General features: G+C 41.1%; 1 long non-coding RNA gene across 21 annotated transcripts in view; it reads left to right on the forward strand.

The window, feature by feature from the left end:
- Nucleotides 1-23,376, forward strand: part of LOC123386414 — a 98,039-nt gene that overhangs the window by 59,015 nt on the left and 15,648 nt on the right. For 8 of the 21 annotated variants that reach the window (XR_006600229.1, XR_006600227.1, XR_006600217.1 and 5 more), the window contains 12 exons: nucleotides 10,181-11,746; nucleotides 11,912-12,409; nucleotides 13,577-13,719; nucleotides 13,814-13,992; nucleotides 14,604-14,777; nucleotides 15,002-15,130; nucleotides 15,211-15,348; nucleotides 15,442-15,581; nucleotides 16,908-17,035; nucleotides 17,174-17,358; nucleotides 19,108-19,235; nucleotides 19,341-20,201. This is a non-coding gene — a long non-coding RNA (uncharacterized LOC123386414). Of the gene's footprint in view, nucleotides 1-10,180; nucleotides 11,747-11,911; nucleotides 12,410-13,576; nucleotides 13,720-13,813; nucleotides 13,993-14,603; nucleotides 14,778-15,001; nucleotides 15,131-15,210; nucleotides 15,349-15,441; nucleotides 15,582-16,431; nucleotides 16,554-16,907; nucleotides 17,036-17,173; nucleotides 17,363-19,107; nucleotides 19,236-19,340; nucleotides 20,202-23,376 lie in introns of all 21 variants that reach the window. The other 13 variants (XR_006600231.1, XR_006600223.1, XR_006600214.1 and 10 more) reach the window with 10 other exon arrangements.

A 23,376-nucleotide genomic window follows, 5' to 3' on the forward strand; every position in this document is an offset into this window, starting at 1 on the left:
CGGATGGCCAACAGGCACATGAAAAGATGCTCAACGTTGCTCCTCATCAGGGAAATACAAATCAAAACCACACTCGGATATCACCTCATGCCAGTCAGAGTGGCCAAAATGAACAAATCAGGAGACTAGAGATGCTGGAGAGGATGTGGAGAAACGGGAACCCTCTTGCACTGTTGGTGGGAATGCAAATGGGTGCAGCCACTCTGGAAAACAGTGTGGAGGTTCCTCAGAAAATTAAAAATAGATCTACCCTATGACCCAGCAATAGCACTGCTAGGAATTTACCCAAGGGATACAGAAGTACTGATGCCTAGGGGCACTTGTACCCCAATGTTTATAGCAGTGCACTCAACAATAGCCAAATGATGGAAAGAGCCTAAATGTCCATCAACTGATGGATAAAGAAATTGTGGTTTATATACACAATGGAGTACTACAGGGCAATGAGAAAGAATGAAATATGGCCCTTTGTAGCAACATGGATGGAACTGGAGAGTGTGATGCTAAGTGAAATAAGCCATACAGAGAAAGACAGATACCATGTTTTCACTCTTATGTGGATCCTGAGAAACTTAACAGAAAACCCATGGGGGAGAGGAAGGAAAAAAGAGTGGGAGAGAGCCAAAGCATAAGAGACTCTTAAAAACTGAGAACAGGGCCACCTGGGTGGTGCAGTCGGTTAAGTGTCTGACTTCAGCCAGGTCACGATCTCGCGGTCCGTGAGTTCGAGCCCCGTGTCAGGCTCTGGGCTGATGGCTCAGTTTCCGATTCTGTCTCCCCCCTCTCTCTTCCCCTCCCCCATTCATGCTCTGTCTCTGTCCCCCCAAAAAAAAATTTGGAAAAAAAACTGAACAAACTGAGGGTTGATGGGGGGTGGGAGGGCGGGGAGGGTGGGTGATGGGTATTGAGGGCACCTTTTGGGATGAGCACTGGGTGTTGTATGGAAACCATTTTGACAGTAAATTTCATACATTGAAAAAAAAATAAAGTATGGCTACTCTGGCTTTCTTTTGTTGACCATTAGCATGACAGATGGTTCTCCATCCCCTTATTTTCAATCTGAAGGTGTGTGTAGGTCTAAAGTGGGTCTCCTGTAAACAGCATATAGATGGAGCTTGTTTTCTTATCCATCCTGCTACCCTGTGTCTTTTGATTGGAGGGTTGAGTCCATTGACATTTAGAGAGTACTGTAAGATATGAATCTATTACTATTGTGTTCTTACGGAGTTGGAGTTTCTGGTGGTGTTCTAATCTTTGCTGTTTTTGGTGTGTGTGTATTGGTATACACACACCCATTGAATACATATATATATATTTTTTTTCCATCTTTCTCCCCTCAGAGAGTCCCCCTTAAAATTTCTTGCAGGGCTAGTTTAGTGGTCACAAACACCTTTAATTTTTGTTTGGGAAACTTTCTCTCCAATTCTGAATGACAGCCTTGCTGGATAAAGAATTCTTGGTTGCATATTTTTCTGATTCAGCACATTGAATATACCCTGCCACTACTTTCTGGCCTGCCAAGTTTGTCAGTAGGTCTGCTGCAAATGTGATCTGTCTTCCCTTGTAGGTTAGGGACTTTTTTTTTTCCCCTTGCTGCTTTTGTGGTTCCTTGCCTGAGTATTTTTTGAATTTGACTATGATATGCCTTGTGGATAGTTTTTGTTTAATGGGGGTCCTCTGTGCTTCTTGGATTTTGATGTCTGTGTCTTTCCCCCAGGTTAGGAAAGTATTCTATGATCTCCCAATAACCCTTCTTACCCCATTTCTCTCTCTTCCTCTTCTGGGATGCCTATGATTCTGATGTTGTTCCTTTTTAATGAGTCACTGATTTCTCTAATTCTTATATACTGCTCTTTGGACTTAATCTCCCTCTTCTTCTTCCTTATTCTCTAGAAGTTTGTCCTCTATAACGCTGGTTCTCTGTTCTGCCTCATCCATCCTTGCTGCCGCTGCATCCATCCGTGATTGCAGCTCAGAGCATTTTTAATTTTGTTCTGGCTATTTTTACTTTTATCTCTGCAGAAAGAGATTCTAATCTATTTTTGACTACCAACTAGTAGTATTGGGATTTTAAATTCTTGCTCAGACATCTTCTATCTGTGTTGGTTAAATCCCTGGCTGTCGTTTCTTCGTGTTCTTTCTTTTGGGGTGAATTGCTTTGTCATTTTGAAGGGAGAAAAGGAATTGAGGTAGAAAATAAAATTTAAAAAAAATTAAAAAAAATATTAAAATTAAAAATACACAAAATCGAATAAGTGATGCTAGATCCTAGGTGTGTTTTGGTCTGGGTGTTGAAAGTGGTTTGAAAGATTGCAGGAAAAGGGAGAAATCTAAAATATTATGGGAGTAAAATAGAATTTGAAAAAATTTACACAAAAGTAAAGAATATAGTGGAAAAAATTAAAGAATATTTTAATAAAATTAAAAATAAAAATTTTCTGTATTCAAGAAAAATGAAAAAGAAAAAATCATTTTAAAATTTGAAAAAGTGAACACTGTAGTAGACTAAAAAAAAGGATGTAAAATAGAATTTGAAAAAATTACATAAAAGCAAAAAATGTAAAAACTTAAGGAAAAATATTTTTAATAGAAATTGAAAAAAAAAATTTTCTCAATTCTGTGGTTCAGGTTGTGCAGATTGTTGTGTTAATCCTCAGATCAGTTTTCTAGGTGTGCAAGATGGTTTAGTGTCGGTCTGGCTGTATTTCATGGATGGGAGACGCAAAAAAATTCCCGTGCTGTTCTGCCATCTTCACCCTCACCAATTCTTTTTTTTAAATTTTTTTTTCAATGTTTGTTTATTTTTGGGACAGAGAGAGACAGAGCATGAATGGGGGAGGGGCAGAGAGAGAGGGAGACACAGAATCGGAAACAGGCTCCAGGCTCTGAGCCGTCAGCCCAGAGCCCGACGCGGGGCTCGAACCCACGGACCGTGAGATTGTGACCTGGCTGAAGTCGGACGCTTAACCGACTGTGCCACCCAGGCGCCCCCACCCTCACCAATTCTTTATCTCAGGATTACTTTGCCTATTCAGGGTCTATGATTACATATGAATTCTAGAATTTTCTGTGAAAAATTTCTTTGGAATTTGGATAATTAAATTGAATTTGTAGAATGCTTTGCATAGGAAGGACTTTTTTAATAATGTTCTTCCAATCCATGAAATAGGGAGATCTTTCATTTGTGTCTTCAATGTCTTTAATCAGTCGTCTTTATAATTTTCAGTGTATGGATCTTCCTTGGATAAATGGACTCCTAAATGTCTATTTCATACAACTTGTTATGCTAATGGCCTTTTTTAGTATAGTTCATACAGTTACTTCTCGGTGTACAACTTTGTGATGAGACAAGTTTATACCATATACTGTGTTCATGAGTAGAACTATCACTTGCCCTACTACATTGCTATTACAATATTATTGACTGTATTCCTTATGCTTTGCTTTTTATTTCTGGAACTTAATCCACAAGGAGGCCTGTATCTCCCTCTACACATTTTGATCATCCCCTCCCCCTCCACTCTCTTCTCTGGCAACCATCAATTCTCTATAGTTCTCATTTTTTTTCCCTTTTTTAGATTGCATTTATGAGTAGAAACATATATGGTATTTGTCTTAGTATTATTTGACTTAGAATAGTAACCTCAAGGTCCATCCATGTTGTTGGAAATGCCACGATTTCCTTTTTAAAGGCTATGTAATGTTCCATTGTATATACACGCATCATTATCCATTCATCTGTTGATGGACCCTTAAGTTGCTTCTAGGTCTTGGTTGTTGCAAATAATGCTGCAATAAACGTAGAGGTACATATTTTTTCAAGTTAATGGCTTTGTTTTTCCTGGGTAAATACCCAATAGCGTGAGTATTGAACCATTCTTGCATTCCAGGAATAAATCCCACCTGATTGTGGTGAATGATCTTTTTGATGTATTGTTTTAGGTATTTTGCCATTATTTTGCTCAGGATTTTTCTATTTCAGGGAAATTGGCCTATAGTTTCCTTTTTGTGTGGGGTCTTCATCTAGTTTTGGTATCAGGGTAATGCTTTCCTTTTCTTTTTTTTTTTTTTCAGAATAGTTTGAGGAGAATAAGTGTGAACTCATATTTAAATGGTAGAATTCACTTGTGAACCCATCTTGTCCTGAACTTTTGTTTTTTGGTAGCTTTTTGACTACCAGTTCAATTTTGTTACTTGTAATCCGTCTGTCCAGATCTATTTCCTCCTGGTTCATTTTTGGAAGATTGTTTCTCAGAATTTATCCATCTCTTCTAGGTTGCCAAGTTTGTTAGCATATGATTTTTCATAGTATTGTTATAATCCTTTGTATTTGTGTGATACGATTTGAGAGCTTTTCTTGAGTCTGGCTAATGGTTTGTCAACCTTGTCAAAGGATTAGCTCTTGATTTCACTAATTTTCTGTATTTTAGTCTGTTATTTCCTATAGGTGTAAAGTTAGATTGTTTGAACTTGTTTCTTGAGGTAGGCCTGTAATGCTCTAGAATTCCCTCTTGAAACTATTCCTGCTGTGTCCCAGAGGTTTTTCAGACTGTTCATTTGTATCTATGTATTTTTTAAATTCTTCTTTGATTGCTTAATTGACCCATTGGTTGCTTCCATGTATCCATGTGTTTGGTTTTTGTCCTATTTTTTAAGCTTCTAGTTTTACACAGGTGTGACCAGAAAAAAGCATAGTATGATTTCAAACTTAAATCTATTGAGGTTTGTTTTACAGCTGAATCCATTCTGGAAAATGTTCCATCTGTGCTTGAATATGTATTCCATTTTTCAACGGAATGTTCTGGATATGTTAGGTCCATCTGATCCAATGTGTCAAAGACCTTGTTGCCTCATTGATTTCCTCTCTGGATTATCTACCCATTGATGTAAATGCAGTTTTAGTCCCAAACTATTGCATTGCTACTAGTTTTTGTCAATGTTTGCTTTATGTATTTAGATGCTTCAGGGTTGGGTACGTAGGCATTTACATTTTTTTTTGTATCAAGTTTTTAAATTCCAGCTAACATATGGTGTAATGTTGACGTCAGGAGTAGAATTTAGTGATTCGTCTCTTACCTAAAAGACCCAGTGCCCCTCAGGGGATGGGCTAAATGGATGATGGGTATTAAGGAGAGCACTTGTGATATTTACAATGTAATGTCATCTTGTTGATTAGGTCCCTTTATTCAATATGTAGTGGTTGTCTTAGTCTCTTGTTATGGTCTTTGTTTTAGAGTATATTTTGTCTGCTATAAGCATTGCTACTCTTGCTTTCCTTTTCTACTTCAGTTTGCATGGTGAATGTTCCTTCACTTTGTTTATATAGATCTTTAGGTCTGATGTGGGCCTTTTATAGGCAGCATACAGATCCTTTTTTTCTCCATTCTTCCACTCTGTCTTTAGATTCAAGAATTTAGATAATCTAAAGTATTTTTTGATATGTACTTAATTACCATTTAAAAATTTGTTTTCTTGTGTTTTGCACGAAGTTTCATCTTGTTCTTTCCAATCAATGAGTGTAATGTTTAGACTTGTTTTTTTTTTTGTTTTTTTTTTAGGGGGATATCCTAGGTTTTGGGTCTGTGGAGACCATGAGGTTCATACATAACCTAAGTAAATAGGGGTCCATATTAATTCGGTGACTTAAGTTCAGTCCTATTCTTAAAAAAAAAAAAAAACTTCCCTTTTTTACTTCTCCACATCTTACATATACATTGTCATATTTTACACCTTTTTATTCATATTTTCCTTATAATCCACTTATGGCCATTTCCTTTCAATTTAATTTTGCTGCACAACTACTGTGGTTATCTGAAGAGGCTGTATTAAGTACTTCAGTCTCAAAATTTTAATTCCAGTATAATTAACATACAGTGTTACATGAGTCTCAGGTGTGCAATCTGGGGATTGAACAATTCTGTATATTACTGGGTGATCCTCATGACAAGTACTCTTTAATACCCTCCACATACTTCATATCCCCACCCACTTCCCTTCTGATAACCATTGGTTCTCTATAGTTAAGAGTCGGGGTATTTTGAGGGGGGGTTCTTTTTTCTTGAATTGCATAAGAGTGAAATCATGCTATTCCTGACTTTTATTTCACTCAGCCATAAGAATGAAATCTTGCTATTCGCAACAACATGGATGGATCAGTTGTTGGTTGTGATTGTAGCCATTCTAACAGCTGTGAGGTAATGTAGTATTGTGGTTTTGTTCTACATATCCCTGATGAGAAGTTGCTCGATATTGCTCATCACGTGTCCGTAGGCCATCTCTGTTGTCTTTGTCAAAGACAAATTGACCATATAATTGTAGGTTTATTCCTCAGCTCTCCGTTCTGTTCTATTGATCTATGTGTCTATTTTTGTGCTAACACCATACTGTTCTGATTATTATGGCTTTGTGTAACATATTAAATCTAGAAATGTTACCTCCAGCTTTATTCTTAGGATTGCTCTGGTTATTTGGGGTATTCTGTGGTTCCATACAAGTTTTAAGATTAATCTGTTCTAGTTTTATGAAAAATGTCATTGGAATTTTGATAGCAATTGCATTGAATCTGTAGATTGGGCAATATGGACATTTTGACATCATGACTTCTGATTCATGCAGATGGAATATCTTTCCATTTGTGTCAATTTCTCTCACTGGTGCTTATTTTGTTTTTAGTTTTCGGGGTTACGGGTCTTTTACCTCTTTGGTTAAGTTTATTCCTAGGTAATTATATTTGGTGTAAATGTAAATGGGATTGTCTCTATTTTCTGCAACCTTGTTAAGGGATAGAAATGTTTCCAATGATACCAGTGTCTGGGCGTTAAATTTGTATCATGCCACTTGCCTGATTTTATTACTTCCAGTAGTTTTTCTTTTGATATAGTATCTTTAGGATTTTCTATGTGTACTATTCAGTCATCTAAAAATAGTGATAGTGTTTCTTTATCAAAATCCCTCTTTGGCTGGATGTGGCCAGTACTTCCAGTATTACATTTAGAAACAGTGGTGAATGTGATCCTTGTCTTGTTCCTGATCTTGAGGGAAGAGCTCTGTTTTTCACCATAGAGGAGGAATGATAGTCATGAGTTTTTCATAGATGGTCCTCACCATGTTATGTTCCCCCTAAACTTTGTTGAGGGTTTTTTATCATGAATTGATATACTTTGTCAAATGTTTTTCTGCATCTGTTGAAATGATTTATTTTTGTTGATGTGATGTATCATGTGGATTGATTTGCCAATATTGAACCTCTCTTGTATTCCAGGAATATCCCACTTGATCTGGTGAATGATTTAATGTTGTTGGATTTATGTTGCTAATACTGAAGATTTTTGCATCTATGTTCATCAGAAATCGTGACCTGCTGTAGAATTTTTTTTCCAGTGTCTTTATCTACTTTTAGTATCAGGGTAAAGCTGGCTTCACAAAGTGAATTTGGAAGCTCTCCTTTTCTTTCTGTTGTATTTTTTGGAATAGTTCGAGAAGAACAGGTATAGATTTTTCTTGAAATATTTAAAAAGAATTTTTTAAAGTTTATTTTGGGGGAGGACAAGGGGGGAGGAGGAGAGAGAATCCCAAGCAGGCTCTGCACCATCAGCATGGAGCCCAAAATGGGGCTCAAACTCACAAACCATGAGATCATGAACCGAGCCAAAACTAAGAGTGGGTCACTTCACTGACTGAGCCACCCAGGTGCTGCAGTATGGATTCTTCTTTAAATGTTTGGTATAATTGAAGTGGTCTATAAGTGAAGTGGTCTGGTCCTGGGGTGGTGGTGGTGGTGGTGTTGGGAATTGATTACTGATTCAGTTTCATTGCTGGCAATTGGACTGTTAAAATTTTTTCTATTTCTTAGTAATTCAGTTTGGGGACCTTATATTTTTCTAGGAAACTATCCATTTCTCTGGATTGGCATATAATTTTTCATAATACTCCTTTGTAAGCTTTTGTAGTTTTGTGGTGGTCTAGTCTGATTTTGAGTTTTGTGGAATTTTTTGTGTGTGGTTCCCCCCCAGCCCAGGATTTTGGCTAAAGATTTATCAATTCTGTTGGTCTCAAAGAACCAGGTTCTGGTTTCATAGATCCATTTTTGTTTCTATTTTGCTTATTTCTGCTCAAATCTTTATTTCCTTTTACTGTTTTCGGTTTTGTTTTTCTAGCTGCTTCAGGTGTAAGGTTACCTTGAGAGCTTTCTTGAGGTAGGCCTGAATTGCTATAAACTTCCTCTTAGAATAGCTTTTGCTGTATCCCAAAGATTTTGGACCATTGTGTGTTCATCTTTGTCTTCATGTGTTTTGTTATTTCCTCTTTGGTTTCCTGGTTGACATTCATTGTTAAACTGTTATTTAACCTCCATGTGTTTCTGTTCTTTCCAGATTTTTCTTCTTGTGATTGATAATTTCATAGCCTTGTTAGAAAAGATGCATGGTATGACTTCAATCTTGATGAACTGGTTGAGACTTGTTTTGTGGCCTACTAGGTGATCTATTCTAGAGAATGTTGGAGTGTGTTCCATGTGCACTCAGAAAGAATGTATATTCTATTTCAGGATGGATGGTTCTGAAGGTATGTTAGATCTATATGGTGGAATGTGTCCTTCAAAGCCGCCATTTCCTTGTTTTCTGTTTGAGCTATCCAGTGATGTATGTGGGGGGTGTTAAAGTCTCTTATTACTGTGTTGCTATTTCTTAGTTTTATATATTGGTGCATAAATACTTAAAATTGTTGTATCTCTTTGTTGATTATTCCCTTCAGGATTATATATTATCCTCCTTTGTCTCTTGAGCCTTTTTTCAAGTATTTTGTCAAATACATGTATTGCAACCCAGCTTCCTTTTCATGTCTCTTTGACCAATGCTTTTCTGTCCCGAGGTCAGGTGGGAACATAAACCATGTAGTTCTCTAGTCCCTCTGACCTGGAGAACTTTCCTGCAACTTCTCCACTGCTTCCCAGAGTTCCTAGTGTTGTCTCTTTTGCATGCTACTTTCTCTTGAATACTGCAGCTTTTTTTTCTCTTGCCCAAGGACGGGGAGGGATCTGTTCTTGGTCCCTACGTACTGTCCATCCCCAGTGGCAGTGTTGGGGGTTCCTCTTAATACCATGTCCACGTCCCTTGCAGTTCTCTCTTCAGTTGGGAAGCTTTTTGTCCTGCCCTTGGTTTTTCTTCAGGAGGAATGGTTGGTTAGTAGGTGGAATTTGGTTTGTTCTGTGGAGAGGAGTTCTCTTCCTATGTTGCCATCTTAAGCCAGAACTCCTCTTGATACAACTTTAAATGGGAGTGTTTTTGGTTTCCTTTTAATGGAAATTATTTATGTAAAGAAAGACAACTATTTTTGTATGCTTTCTGTTCTTCCACTTCATAGAATTTTGGTTGCAGTGCTTCTGTGGAGTCCTCAAGGTTTTCTATCTACGAGATCGTGTCTTCTGCAAGCATAGTTTTACTCCTCTTCTGAGTTGAATACCTTCTCTTTTTTGGCCTGCTAGCCCTTGCTCTCAAATACAGTATTGTGTTGAATACAAGTGCTGTGAGTATCCTTGCCTTGGGCTGAGTGTTAGAGGAAGAGCTTTTTACCTTTCCCCATTGTTGATCGTTAGCTGTGGGCTTTTTGTAAGTGAACATTAATCATAACGGTAGGACGCTGGCATGAGAACTAGCATAGACTTTGGGAATAGAGAGCCTGGAGATCCAAGTAAATACGGTGAACCAGCTTTTGACAAGGGCACCAAAAATACACAATATATTCTCAGTGGTACTGGGAAAACCGAGTATCCACATGCAAAAGAATGAAATTGGACCCTTAAACCATGCAGAATAACTAAAACAGAATAAAGACTTAAATGTAAATAGTAACCCATCAAAACTCCTGAGAGAGCATGAAATAGCTCCTTGACATTGGCATTGGCAGTAACTTCTTGGGAGGTGACTGAGACACGGGCAACAAAAGCAAAAGTGAATGAGCACAACTACATCAAACTTACCAACTTTGACCTACCAAGAGGAGGAGCCGTCAATAAAATGAAGTCGCCCTGCGGGATGGGAGAAAATACTTGCAAGCCCTGTAACCGATTAGGGGTTAATATTCAAAATGTCTAACGAACTCATGGATCAATAGCTGTAAAGAGGGGAAAAACTTATTTTGAGAAATGTCTCCCCATTTTTAATTATGTATAAATGTCCTACAGGGATATGAAAATGGACTTATCTCCACTGATCAAGGGAAGTATCCGTCCAAACTACAGTGAGCTCCATCACCTCATGCCGTTAAGAAAATACAAGATCACAAATGTTGGTGAGGAGATAGAGAAAAAGGGACACTCATGCACTGTTGGGGGGGGCGTGTAAATTGGTGCAGCCACTGTGAAGAACAGTATAGAGGTTCCTCAAAAAGTCAGAACTACCAGGTGATCTAGCCCACCACTTCTGGGTATTTACTCAGGTGAAATGAAATCGGGATTTTGGAATTCACCCTCAAGTTCAAATGAACTATTCCTAATAGCTTAAATCAGGAAACCACTTCAGTGCCTGTTGACAGATGGATACAGAAATTGTGGTAGAGTGAAAAGCTCAGCTGTGAAAAAGGAGACCCTGTCACTTGCAGCACCGTGGATGAATGTGGAGGACATGCTAAGTGGAATAAGCCGGACCCAGAAGAAAAACCTCTCCCATGGAATCTAAAAAGTTGAACATGTAGAAGCCGACAGTAGGTGGTGGGGAAATGGGCGCAAGGTGGCAGCTCTGTGGAATGACGGAGTCCTGGGAGCTCCTAAACTGCACAAGGATGGCGGTTGGCAATTCTGTACTGAATACTGGCTGTGCGAAGAGTAGGTTTTAGGTGTGCCCATCACGGTGGTAACTATGTGAGGAGAGGTGTTCATCAGCTTGACAGTCGTGATCATGTCAATCTACGTATCGGGTCACCACACTGTACACCTTAAATATATTTGTATTAAAATAAGCAGTTGACCTACCCCTTCAATGAAAACTCCAGAAGGGCATGACAGTCATGAACTTCATCTTCCCTCATTGATATAAGTGAATCCCAAGGCCCTGGGGGAGGAGGAAAAATGAGCTGTAGAAAATTTCATGCAGTGTATACTTACAGAAAACTACATACACATGTATATATAAGCACATACGCATGAACTCGTGTGTGTATCTGAATGTCATGCATAAATGTATGTAGATATACAGAAAACTTAAAAAAAAAAAAAAAAAAAAAACCTTAACCTATTAATAGGAATGCATACATAGGTAGTAAAACTCTAAGGGAAAACACAGGAATCATTTGACCCAAAATTCATAATGGTGCACCTTGACTCTGAGGAAGGTCATGATAGAAATGAGTTAACAAGGAGTTTCAGAGGTGTGCTTTTAAAAATTTTTTAAATATTTTTGAGAGACAGTGTGTGTGGGGCAGGGGCAGAGAGAAAGACACAGAATCTGAAGAGGCTCCGGGGTCTGAGCTGCCAGCACAGAGTCTGACACAGGGCTTAAACTCTCAAACTGTGAGATCATGTCCTGAGCCAAAGTCAGACACTTAACCAACTGAGCCACCCAGGTGTCCCTCAGAGGTGTACTTCTAATTCTATTCCTTAAACAGCATGGTGGGGGGAAAAGGTGTTTGCTGTACCTTCTACGTATGAAATCAAGAATCAATTTGACATGTGTATCCAGTGATGCTGTTTCATCAAGACCAACTTTTTTCCTGTGTCCTACACGCTTGCCAAGAATAATTCTAACATAAAGGGGTAAGTAGCCTGGATCCAGGTGCTCAAAATTCCAAGGGGTACTGGTCATTGACCTTTGGGCTGTAGTTGAGTTATTGATGAATGGCTGTGTAGTTGGATGCTAGAATTCATTTTGTACATTAAAATTTGGGTGTGTTTTAAAATTTTCATGTTTGTTTTTGAGAGAGAGTGGAGGAGGAGCAGAGAGAGCGGGGGAGACAGAATCCGAAGCAGGCTCCGAGCGGTCAGCACAGAGCCCTTTGCGGGACTTGAACTCGTGAACTGCGAGATCATGACTGAATCTGGAGTTGGACACTTCAACTGACTGAGCCACCCCGGTGCCTGTAAAACTTTGGTGTGTCTTAAATTGATTTTGGGGTTTAATTATCACTGTTGTCTTAACTTCCTGCTAACTTAAAGCCTTTTGCTTTTTAAACCCTAAGGACCTAGGCACATCAATTTTTTTTAAATGGCTAAAAAAAAAAAAAACCTAAAGACATATATGACCTAAATTACAGTGGTTTATGGAACATCAAAAACCTTCTGTGTTTCAAAACATAGAAAATTCTATCTTAAAAGATAAAATGAGTCTAATAAAAATCAAGAAATAGATGAATGGTCATGAACGAGCCTTCGGGAGATTTGCCATAACAAGTATTGCCCAACATTTAAGTGTCATCAAAGGTGAGTACATTTACGTTAGTATTAAAATTTGAAGGCACACATTTGAAACTGAACAAAAGGAGAATCGGGGCAAACATGTCACTATGGGTCTCTGACATTCTGGGATGTCCTGTTTCTCTAGCCTGGGGAGATTTTGTAAACCTTCAGCACGTTTCATAGTTTTTTCCTGGCAAAAATTCAGTGAAACCAATCCGATTGCCCCCCAGAAGCACACCAGAAAGCGTTAAAGTTCCCGATTCTCTTACACTAGAATTTTCACCATTTGAGTTGATATTGAATGCATTCGTGTATAAGGTTTGCTTTCAGGTATTTCTTACAAAGATGATTTTGTGTACTGTCCTATCTTATGATTCAGACCTATGTTATAAGTAGGACTATCTCCTATATACTTTCTAGCATGTTTCAGCTTTTAAAGAAGTTTAGAAGTTTACTCAGAGGCATATTGAATTACTGTATGAATTTCTCTAGTTGAGGGTACAGTTTATGAGAATTGATCTTGCCCTTTTGCACATTCAGACCTCTTCTAGCACTTGCTGATACACATGTATAGGTATATACATATATTGATATAGTCCTGTGTGTATATACGTATCTTATATGGTGTAGATACACGTATATACACATATATGGTGATATACCTATCGATATCCATATAGAGCTCTAAATCTTCACATCTGTATCGATCTATGGGTGTTCTTACCCTTACAAGGTTGGGATAGGGAGTGCTGTCTCTACTTTGCATACTTGCTGGTCTTCTATAAGATCCTCTGGACCTTCCTTCAAGATGGATTCCTGTGAACAACCATGTAGTTAGCATTTATATACTGGATAGCACCTGCCAGACCTTGTTCTCAGAGCTCAGATATTAACACAGCTCTTACGATGGTCCTATGATGTAGGCTTCATTACTACTGTCTACGTTTTATGAATTAACCAGCATAGAGACAGAAGGTCCAAGTAACCTCATCACCACATGCATAGTGAAGGGCAGGCCCTGCGTATGGAGCTGTGTCTGGCTCAGGGTCTCAATCCTAAACCACTAGGCTACCTCTTCTAATAGCTAAAATGGATCTAGTTTCTGCAACAGACCTTGTACAAGGATTTTTTCCTACTTATTTTAACTAGGAGTTAAGATACTGTTGTTGTAACCTGTCCTTAAACTTGTAGATGACAAAAGTAAGACCTAGAGAAGCCTCCAGAACAAGCCAGGAACAGTGGAGCCCGGAGCTGAAGCTGGTCTCATTCCACAAGATGCCTGCTGAGTAGTGACCCTTTCCTGACGATAATCAGAGGTTGCTTGCAGCTCCAAGGTAGCCACTGACAAGCTGGTTTTTCAAGCTGGGAAGTTTGATCAACCTCACAGAAAATATATGCATCACTTTTTTTTTTTTTTTTTCCTTTCAGTGTCTTCTCAAATAACCATGATGCTTGTATCTTATTTGGGAGATTCTTTCAGATGAAGGAAGGACCCGTAGTAATCCAAAATAGAGGTCATCTTGTATTGTTCTTCACACATTTCCAATGACTAATTCTCATTGGACCAATGACCAATTCTGACAACAGCACCTTAGGACACGGGTGAGGTAAATGTTTTGCCCTTATTGGTATTGTTAATGTTTAGTGCTAGGCTGAAACAGGAACCAGATTTCCTAAAATCTAAGTGCTGTAGACGGAAAGTCCCCCAAAGTTTGTGTGCTCAAACCTGAAGGGCGTGTGGGAGGGGTACTGTTGCTGCTTGTATTCTGTGCATGCAACACTACACTAGGGACTGAGTGTGGTGTCCCCTGAGAAGAGAATACGACCTACTGTCCAAGATGTGTCACTTCAGATCTCAAAGAACATGGATTCTTTGGGGCGAGAGCAATTAACACTCAGCAAACTCAGAGCTTGTTAACTCCCCTTCTCCCCCCCCTTTAAAAACCGTAAAGCTTAGACAAGGGGCCTGTATGAGGAAGAGGGTCTTCCCAAAGCTTAACGTCTTATATTAGACTTTGTGGCTGGGCCAGCATCAGCCTGGCTGCCTAGGAGTCTGTTTTGTCGTCTGCTAATGACCACTAATAATCAGCCCAAAGGAGCTAGTGGGGAACAGTTGGTCCCCCTGCAGCTGGGGCACCACGGGTGGTTGGTCCCTGCTCCAGGGCTGTTATAGCTTTAGTGTCAATGTATTTTATAAACTAAAACTCTATGCTTTCAGGGATGAAAGATGAACTTCTTGGACTATTGGCCTGCTCTTAAGATTGTGAATGTTTCCTTGTTAAAAACAAGATGGCAGACCCAAAGTGAAGTACCTTATGCTGAACTCCATGTCACCAAATCAAGACTAAAGTTGTACCTTTTCCAGAAATGGAATCTTAAACCTCTCAACCAGGTATTGCTGATCTGCATGACTTAGGTCATCTGCCTGACAGACTCCTATCCCCAAGGAAAGTGACCTTGCACTCACCAACCTACTTTTCTGCCTCCCTTATGCCTATAAAAGTCTTTCGTTTTATGTAACAGGTTGAACTCCTATTTGCTAGATGGAATGTTGACTGACTTTTAAGGGTGTTTTGAGCAAAAATAGACTTAATTTTAATATGCTGCATTTTAAAGCCATGCTGGTATCAGAAGAGGACACCAAAGGAGTCTCCCCATGGCCCCTAGGAGTGGCAAGCAGCCAGGCAAAGGTACCCATTGAGCCCCTTGAGCTAAGTGCTTTCTCACCACCTCTGGAGGTCACGGGTAAGTCTGGCAAATCCTGGATCCTAGCTCCACAGCTGAGACTGGGTCCTACTTAAAAACAAAGACCATATCCTACACAGGGTGGATCCACTGTGAAGCCTGAGGTGAATGAAATTTTGCTTTAAGGTGAACAAGCAGGTCAACGTTATGAAAGATCTTGATTTAGAGTGGCCACGGAGGAGAATGTTCAGCCTGGATAAGCTTACTCCCTATTTGAGGTATCCTAGGGGTAAAGGGGTCTTAGCAAAATGTTCACCATAGTGAAAAAAGGGAAAATTAGTTTTCCTTCTCCACGTATTTTGGTTGACCAGGATGAGACCCACTTGGACATACCACTCACTCCTGATGGCATTGTGGGGAAAAATGGCAGAAGCCAGCAAAAAGTGACCATTGTTACTCAAGCCAGCTCTCCTGGATCTCTGTGGTGGTGCTGCCGGGCCACCAGAGGAAGGTAAGATTCCTGTTGTCCCTCCTTTCCAAATTTACATGGGATGGGGGGGAACTTGCAAGAATTAAATCTTTGAATTATGACTCCTGAACTTGCCTTCAGGTAGCCACTGGTCGTTTTGCACCCCACTCCCAGATAGTTACTGCCACCTTGTTTGACTTGCTTTGTGTACTGAGAACTTGGTTTGATAACCATTAGGTTGGGGGAAGGCCCCCCAAATCTCGCTGAACAGGGAGGTCAGTTGTATTACATCTGTGCTGGGGCCCTACCGAATTGTGCTGGACCCCACCCCCACCAGGGGAATTATCTGAATCGTTCTGGGTAACATTGGGAGTCGCTCTGGTCTGAGGAAGGTAGTGTGTTTGCATCCTCTTTAGGGATTCCTCTTGCATCCAAGGAGTTGTTGAATATCGCCAGGAACTTGTACTGTTTTGAAAGGTGTTCGTTTTGTTGGTAAATGGCTCTAAGGTCAGAAGTGGGCCAGACTGGAAGCTTACATGCACAGCCTGATAAGAACTTTATTTTCTGTCTTGTCCCCTAAGCTAAAATAAAACTTTGTACAACCAAGAAGGAAGGAAAAACATTCTAAGCCTTTTGAGGAAAGACTTCCTAAGATTTACAAAGAAACCCAGCTCTACATCTAGAATGTAGGAATCTTCTGACTTCCCTCTGAGGTCCTCTCCCTGATATAAGGAAGCCAACTGAAGAATCGTGTAATTGGCTCGGTGGGCGTTCTTGCCAAAACCACCCTTACTCCTATCAAAAGGCTTTCAGATATTATAAAAGATCTGAATTTGGGGAACAGAAGTCCTTCTTGATGGAACTTGGCATTCTTTGTACCTTTTTTTTCTAGAAACAAGGTTATTCTTTCCAGAAGCTTAAAAAATGAAAAGGATGCTTGGAAAATGAGGCCTCATGAAATGTCTTCAGTCTCTTCCACCACCATTAGCCAAAAAGCATTAGCTGTCTATGCGGGTAAACTTACTCTATCTGCCAGAAGCTGCAGTGTGAAGCCATCTGTTTCTTATAGATTAGCGAGTTGTACGTTATTGTAAAGGTCTCATGGCTAAAATTTTTAAGATGAAATCTGATTCCATTTGTATAATTCTATATGGCTATGTGGATTATAAATGTGATTTCCACCTCTGGATGGGCTCACCAAAACTTGTGAGGAGTTCTATTTTGAGTAAGGACAAGCGTTTTTATATTTTTCAGAATCTTGTGATCTAGAATAATCTTTGGTAAATAAAAGCTAGTTTAAGTTGGTTCAATTAAAAATGGGTATGTCTTCAGGATTACCAGCATCAAACTGAATTTTCTGTTTTTCAGGAGGAAAGATAAGACAGCTGGCTTTTAATGTGACACTTTCGTGACCAACCTAAACCTAATTGTGAACGAGTAAATTACATAGCTGAAAGGTGGAAATTCACAAGCAAACTTTGAAGTTAAACTTTGTGGTAGGTCGCCTCGAAAGAGTTTCAGAATTCTTGTGACTCAACCTTAGAGTTCTAGTCACTGACTATGTCGATTATTTCTGAATGCAATGAGATACTGAAACGTTAATAGGCATATCCACTCTTGGCTTCCTTTTACAGAGGAGCAAAGTCTATCTGGGTGTGTAAGCCCCGAGAGTTGTGCACACTCCGTTCTTGTAACGTGAGTGCCTGCCTTCAGACACGGAAATGATGGTGCTCTCCAGTCACCACGCTGCAGCCACATGACTCAATGAGCCAGGCTCCCCGCCACAGCGAGGCTTCTCTATTTGGAGATCTTGGTTGATGTTGGTAACTGACCCTTTGGGCCACTTGGGTTTTTTTTTTTCTTCCCATGCTTTAAATTACTGCTCTTGGGTTTTAAATTTACCATTAAACCATGTGCCTGGGAAGCCCTAGGTCCCCACCCTTGCCCTCAAAAGAGGCAGAGCCGCAGGCCCATGGGTGTGCTGTCCCTCAACTTGTGGCCTCTTTGTGGAACCCCAAGTGTGTTCTGTCGTTTCCAGATCTTGTAAGGAATAAACCTGTATTTTTTTTTCCCAAGGTTTCCTGATGGTTATTGCTGAAGGGGGTCTTGAAGTCATAGAACCACAAGGGCTGGTCCAGCCACGACATTATTTACCGAGAGGCTAAAATCACAAAATAGGGCCACACTGGACAATTTACTGTGAGGAATTACGTGCTTTTGTGCAACTCCAGAAGTGTGTTTATAAGTTTGCCAGTCCACAGAACACAGTGTGATGTCCAGAGTTGCTTTCTTATTTTCCACTAGGAATTAAGGATTTTAAGAGTTAAAAACTGTAGTCCATATAGGTACTTAAAACCACCTTGAAATCAGAGAAAGGAAACCTGTATATGAAAGGGTACAGGAAGACAAAGATGGAATGATGGCTTGTTCCAGAATGAGAAAGGGGAAAAGACACACACACACACACACACACACACACACCCACCCACCCACCCACCCACCCACCCACCCCTGAACATATATAAAAATGCTGTAGGGGTGCCTGGATGGCTCAGTCGGTTGACTGTCCCAACTTCGGCTCAGGTTGTGATCTCCCAGTTTGTGGGTTCGAGCTCCACGTCAGGCTCTGTGCTGACAGCTCAGAGCCTGGAGCCTGCTTCGGATACTCTTGTTCTCATTCTGTCTCTGTCCCAACCCCCCCTGTCCCAATCACTTGTGTTCTCTCAAAAATGAACATTAAAAAAAAAAACTCTAGGAGGTTTGTGGGAAAGGAATTTTATGTGTAGTTGAGTGAAGATTGGATTGGATTTTAAGTTTTCAAGAAGAGTTTTGATATCCATACACTAGTGCAAAATTAGGATTTGGGTTTTTCTAATTAAAAGTTTTCTTAGATTATTGATATTCCCTTAATAGGAGCCCTTTTTTTCCTTTTAAGCAATCTGGACGGCAAAAAACTTGTGTCTTATCTAATAATTTAGCTTCATGTCTTTTATCCTCTGATTTAAGGAAAACGCAGTCTCTGTGATTAGGGGTGCTAAGTGGTTTCACACCTACTTAGTTCAGTATTTGCCTTTACAATCTCCTATATTGCCACTTCAGCCAAGTAGATCATTGTCATCTGTGATGCTATTTAATCAAGTGTTCACTTTTTCCTAAGTCAAATTCTAAATAGTTGTTTTGAGCTCAAATTAACTTTTGGGATTTTCCAGGGACCCACTGGATAATCTCAAAGATTTGTCTTTCACGTGTCAGAGAGATGTTAGATTAACTAGATTTATTTGGTGTGCTAAATTATGTAGGAAGCATTGTCAAGTAATGATAAACCTGTGGTTCTATATGTGGATATATTACTAATACAGGTATTCTAGAAATTGTAGTTCATACAAACTTGATATTGTCCAACTAGTGCCTTAAATTGCTGCTTAATTGTTGCCTCAGAAATAACTCCTTTATCTTGTGAACTCTGACCAATACTTTAGCCATGGCCATTCTAAAGTCTTTGTCATTTATAGTGACTTTTACTCCGATACTATTGGGAAAGTGTGTATGTAAACTATTCTGTCTTCAGGGAGACTCCTGGAAAGGACCCTGACAAGGACAGGTTTCTGAAAACTCTCAGATCATACCACTGAGTGGATAAGGGATTGCAGAACCCCAGTGGAGAAACTGAGGGCTTTGTACAATTGCCAACAAAAGGTGAAGATCAACAAGAATTAATTACATGAGCCTGAATGAACTGATAAAGATTAAAATACGTAGGACTTTTTTTTAAAAGCATTGTTGGTTCTTTTGTTTTTCCAGACTATAGAAACCATTTTTCTCTCAAGCTGTCAACAGTTGGGTGAAGTCTACCTATGTGAACAAAGACAGAACATTTATCTTTTTCTTTCCTGATCTCTCCAGAACGCAGAAGCTTAGTATTTTCACGGTGATACAGCTATTTGCAAAAGTACAATAAGAGTATGTCCTCTAACAGGACACAAATGGAAACATCGGTTATGTGGGCAAGACTTTGACCAGGATGTCCGGTTTGAGAAAGCATACATACTCCAGTGACCCAACAGTTTTAAGGAACTAAGTTGAATTTTGGAGCCAATAATACCCCTTGGAAAAATCAGCCTGGTACATTGCTTACAGGGTTCCCAGCAGCGTGACAAAGTAAATAAGGAAGGTCATGTCCAGGCAGGCTCAGGAAACTCTGGATATTTGGGGTACTTTGAAGAAAACCCAAGTCTATAGCTGTTGCAGGCAAAGTCTGATGGTGAGTCTCCTTGGATCGGCTCCCTCCCCTTGAGACTTAAAAATTCCAATCTGACATTCCTTAAAAATCCAGCAAAGCAGATTTAAGAGCAGCTATATATGGTCAACCACTCTCTTTGCTGCATTTATACACATGATTAGGCCATGTTTGGCTGTTCAGCAATCCTGTTAATTTGATTATCTTTGAATAGCATAAGTGTAATTGTAGAAAAATTATTTAATGACCTTAAGGCTTTTAATAGTCTCTCGAGGGTACCGTTTTCTTCCTATACAAGTTTCTCTAATAATTTGTATCTAACTCTCCCCAGACTTATAATTTACTCCTATGTCTTAGAGTCGCTGAGAATAAAGAATGCCTTTTTTCTGAAGGGGAAGACTTGATATGAACTTGAGCAAAACCACGTGAGTTAACAGCTCTTGTATAGACCGTTTGCATGCCTGTTGTGTGTACCCCCAGAGATCACCAGAGCAGTTCAAACTCAGAACCAGCAAAATCTGTCAGATGGCCACTGCCTGCCCTAATTCCACATGCAGATGCTTCTGGCCTGACGTCTGGGGTGCTTCATGACTGGCTGCACTCAGGACTCAGAACCTGGGTTATGGGCTGTTTCAATCGTTAGTGGTTTTTTTTCTTTTGTTTCCATACAATGTGGTTTATTAAACACTGGATTGCTTGCGTAGTATAGACCGAACCTGGGAGCCCACCTGCCCCTCCTGAAGTGACTTTTTATCAGCACTGTGGGGTTGAGTCAACAAAATGGAGCCATCTGCCTTATGGGCTTCTGGAGAAGTTTCTACCTGGAGAAGTTTCAAAGGTGGGACTTAGGGGGAAGCATACCACCTCACCCCAAGGGTTTCCGTGCTGGCATGTGGATTGCTGGGGAGCTGAAGGCATCAAAGACCCAGCACACTCTGGAAAAGGTGCTTACCTGACTCTTGATGGCCTGAAGGAATTTACAGCTCACTCCACGCCAGGAGGAGCTGTTTTCAGAAGTTCTTGTGATCCCAGTTCTGGGGGGTGGGGGAGGGTGGTAGATGTCTGATTTCCAAACATCGGCTTTTCTCCTTTTCCTGAGGATTCTTCCCCCACCATGTACCCCCTGGACCCCTACCCCTTCTTACCTAAGGATGGTATATGGGGCTCAGTTGCCTGAGTGCTTGTGAGTCTATCTGTAGGGGCCTCCCATACATGCAGAATTCGTCTCCTGTCCGTCGGTCTTCCTGATTAGACCAAGGAGCCCGACAGATGGGCAACTTCTCTCTCTCCACCAGGGACCCCTCTTTCTGGGGGCGCTGTAGGCAGAGGCATCCTGGGACTGCTGGCAGACAGCAAGAACTCTTGCCATGTGGGTCTCCTGGATCTCTGCCTGCAGGGTCTGGTGGCAGTGGGGTTGCTGAGAGTCCCTTTTCCTTCTCCAAACCAGGATTAGCTGGAGGGAATACTTGGGGTAGCCAGTGTATTGGGTAGGCAGACTCTGGTAAAGTCTGAGTACAGTGAGTTACTATGGCTTCCTCCCAGAGCTGGCCACCCTGTTCCTTGGTCTGTCTTGTGTCCTTTGTCACGAGGGAGGGACACCATGGGGCAGAAGGCATGGCACACCCCCATTAGCCTGTTGTTGGAGCTGGGCCCCATACTGGTGAGTTCACAGTTCTCACCAGACAGGTGTCTGTTTAGACCAACTTTGCTGCAGGTCCCCTCTGTCAAAACCAGATGAAATTTTCCATGTGCTCTGTGTCTGAGAGCTGGGCTCCGTGATCAGGGAGCATATGCCCTCTGGCCCCTGTCATCTGGAGGGTGTGCTTACTGGGGTGACCCTGGTGGCCAGTTGAGTAGATTGAGATCCCAGACAGGAAGTCACCAGTAGCACTCTGTCTGGCCAAGCTGATACTCGGGGGTTTGTCCTAAGGGTCCTGGTCTGCAAGGGCCTTTGTCGTCTTGACCCATGTTGTCTTGTTAATGCTGGGAAGGTTCTATCCCAGTAGCACCTTCCCAGGGCCCCAGGTTCCCAGGTTGGCGAGTCTGTGACTGGAGGGGTGTCTCATCCTCTGGGGGATGGGGGACACCATTTATAGGATGTCATTCTTACTACCTATGCCACGTGAGCTCTTACATCTTCTGAGGCCACAGATTCCGCACCCTTCTGGGATGCCCTTTGTGTCAATTGTTATCCTACTGGTTGGAGTTGCATTGAGGTTAAGAAAATATCCTACTTTTGGAGTGCCTGGCTGACTTGGTTAAGTGTCTGACTTCAGCTCAGGTCATGATCTCACGGTTTGTGAGTTTGAGACGCACGTCGGGCTCTGTGCTGACAGCTCGGAGCCTGGAGCCTGCTTCGGATTCTCTCTCTCTCTGCTCAAATTCTCTATAAGAACTGTAAAAAAAAAAAAAAAAAAAAAAAAAAACTAAAAAGAAAATATCCTACTTTCTAATGGCCAGATGGTGGAATCCCTGAATTGTTGTTTGAGAACCATTTTGTGAGCACTTGTCTCCTCAACTAGTGTCTTATTGGTTCCAGTGGAAAGACCAAAATAACAATGGACATGAACATTTAATCACTAGTCTAGGGAGACTCCATAACAAGACCAAAGGACAGACACTATAGAGCAACAATTAAAGTCTACATCCAACGTCCATTCCCTCCTCCAAAGTCCTCCACCCTGCCCAAATGGTCCCTTATAAGCTGCCTGTTTTCCCCTGTCCCTGTAGGCCTTTCAGAGCGCTCCTGCTGATCTCCACACCTGGGGAAGCAGGTGTTTGTGTCAGTGCTGAAAGCTCAGGGGTGCGCTGAGCAGAAGCTCTAGGACAGGAGTAACCCAGGACTTCCCAGGTGGTGTTCATGGGCATTTCCTGGACCTCCCTCCCCACCCCCAACCCCGGTTTTAAGAATTTGTGACCTGTGGCCAGCAGCAGATCTTTGAAATTACACGTCCTCAGAAGATCCTCCTCTATCCAGAGAAGAATTAAAATGACAGGGTCTCATCCCTATATCCAGGGAACTTGACTAGCTGTTTAAAGAATGGTCTCTACAATCGTGATTATACTGAAGTTGAGACCAGCCAGGTGGCCCCCACCTCACGGAGGAAGCACATGACCCAGGACCAGAATCTCCCAGGCCCTCCTCCAAATGTCAGGAAACGCATCATTTTGGAGGCCAGTGTTCAGGGATGATAGAAGCAGTAGCTGAGGCTTTGGCTCCTGAGGGGGGGTTGTTCCAAGGTTGAGGTAAACACTCAGAAAAAGGGAAACAATGAGAGGCTCTGGCCTCGTAGAGGTGGACTCCCTCCAACCCTGAAGAGCTCCAAGACCCAGAAATCCTTTCACTTGTCAGGTTGGGGGATCTACTCCCTGATCTAAAGAAGCAGATGGAAAGTAATGTAGTTGGAGATGTAGCCCTTGGTATCATTCAGGCTGCAGCCCAGTGCTTTCAGGAACCCAAAGTAACTGTCCTCAAAATTGCTACAAAACCAGAAATACAGCTCTAGGAACGATTCAGAGCGGTTGCTGCCATCCTTAAAACCACCCCTCTGCACCTCTGTGCTTGTAGACCTTGTAAAAGGGAGGACTTCGGGGACAGAC

Source organism: Felis catus, chromosome B4 (assembly GCF_018350175.1).
Source record: "Felis catus isolate Fca126 chromosome B4, F.catus_Fca126_mat1.0, whole genome shotgun sequence".
Classification (NCBI taxonomy): domain Eukaryota; kingdom Metazoa; phylum Chordata; class Mammalia; order Carnivora; family Felidae; genus Felis; species Felis catus.